We start from the raw sequence: 2,312 nt of genomic DNA, 5'->3' as shown, positions 1-2,312 counted from the left end.
CAAAGTAAATGTAATGAAATGAAGACTCCATGCATCAGCATTCCATTCATCATGTAGCATTCATAACAATCACCTTATTCGTCACATGAGACAAAACATGCTTAAAGTGTCAACCAAAAAGGTTGAGTGAAATTCATAGGTTTATATAATATGCATTAGACCACAAGATTTAGTTTAAAGTTGATTGATACCAATTATATCAATCTAAAAAGAGTTGCTGCAGTTTGTAATATCGCTACTAGACAAAAGTTTACCCCGCGACACCTTGAACAGTCAGTGTCAGTTGAATCATTATTATGTAACCAAAGACCATCAGTCAAATAGTTAGAGACGTCACTCTCAGTAGCGCTACTCACAATAACTAAGTTTGCATCTTATACCTCAGCAATTAACGATATTACGGTGGGGATTTGCATGACAAAGCACGATAGCACAATAACATTTTAGTACTTGTGTCTAAACGTAAAACAGTTATAAAGCAAGCATGTGTCTTACCCCAAAAGTTATAAACAGTTAAGTAAACAGTAAAAGTGGGGCTATAAAATCAGCTTAAATAGCAGTTGAAGTATTCCACGCAAGAAGGAAAGTAAAGCAAGTAAGTGATCTGGATATCAACCTAGAGGTATAACGTTTGATTAGTTAATGTCTAACTTTACATAAAGTATGTTTATTAATATAGCAACTATATTGACAGTGACGGTTTTCGAGAAAAGTTCCTATTTCTCAAAAGTTTTTATTTTTGGAAACCTACTATTTATGGAAAGCTTCCACTTATAGTAAGCTTCTAGTTTAAGAATGTTCGGGTTATAATTTTTAACAAAGATGTTGTACAATCTCGCCCAAACTTCGTCGCTAACATGCAAGTCACTCGAATGATCTATTGTTACCGAGTGGCCCAGGATCTCTTGACCAGAATCTAAGTCTTAGCATTCGAGATCCACAAGCGTCCCATAATGGTAACAAGGATCACCCTAGGCCACAAGTAGCGGTGATGTTTGTAGTCTTTGTACGCTATCTTTAATTATAACCTTCACGTTAGGTGCGTATATACATATATATTCATTAATTCGATTTTAATTATAATTCCTATATATTAATTCATAAAAATACTTTTATAATTTTTAGTAACATATATTACTAATTATAACATGTTATTTATTTTAATTTTAATTGCATATAATTTATAACATTATTTACATGTTTCGGTAAAAAAATAATAAACCGAAGTAAACAGTAAAAAGTAAAAAGTAAGAAAAGAATACTTACTAGTAGTAATTCTTCAAAGAGAGAATGAGAGAAATTTTGGTGTGAGTTTGAATGAGAAATGAGGGGTATTTATACTTGAAAAATTAGGTAAAAAGAATAAAATAATTAAAAGAAAAAGAAATATTTTAATTTTTAATGGGATTTTAAAATTCAAAAGTATTAAATGTTAGGTCATGGGATAATGCACAAAATAAAATAATAAAAGTAGTTTTCCATTATAATTTTTAATTAAAAAGTAATTTATATATTTTTTTAATTTGTTTATTTTAAGGATTTATATATATATATATATATATATATATATATATATATATATATATATATATATATATATATATATATATATATTAAATAAACAAATTGATTTAGTACTTTTCTAAGAATATTTGTCAATATTTTTTTATTTTTATTTAATTAATAAATACGAATTTTGCATTAAAAATAATAAATAATTCGGTATTTTGTATTTTTAATAATAATTATGATTTTAATTATTAAACTATAGTTTTAGTAAGTTTGTAAATATTATTACATTTATATATAATTGGAATTATTATATAGTTAAATATATAATACATTAACTAAATAATAAAAGTGATACCAAGTTTATATACTTAGTTAAATTATATCAAATTATATAAATTAATAATATATTATTTATTTAAGCGTACGTTGTTGACAAAAAATTACTATTCGGTCAATATTTAATTGTATATAACAACCCTTAATATATATAGCCAGGCAGATAACCAAGGGTTAATTCAATAAATTTAGAAGTCGAAAAGTGAGGGTTGTTATAAAATGTAACTGTTAAGAAAATGGTTTGTTTTCTTGTTTTATATTTTGAGAAAAACGTAATTGTTAGTGATCTAAATTCTTGATGTTGCTGAAATAAAATTAGGGTTATCAACTAAAGTGAATTGAAAGAAACATGTTTTTTAGAAATATTATGTTAAATAATTAAACATGAATGACAATCATCTGCAACACATGTATTCTTCAAATACATATATACGAAACTGTACAAAAAAGATATAAGAAGCGGC

The sequence above is a fragment of the Rutidosis leptorrhynchoides genome, chromosome 2, assembly GCF_046630445.1.
Source record: "Rutidosis leptorrhynchoides isolate AG116_Rl617_1_P2 chromosome 2, CSIRO_AGI_Rlap_v1, whole genome shotgun sequence".
Classification (NCBI taxonomy): domain Eukaryota; kingdom Viridiplantae; phylum Streptophyta; class Magnoliopsida; order Asterales; family Asteraceae; genus Rutidosis; species Rutidosis leptorrhynchoides.
This window is presented reverse-complemented; position numbering follows the sequence as displayed.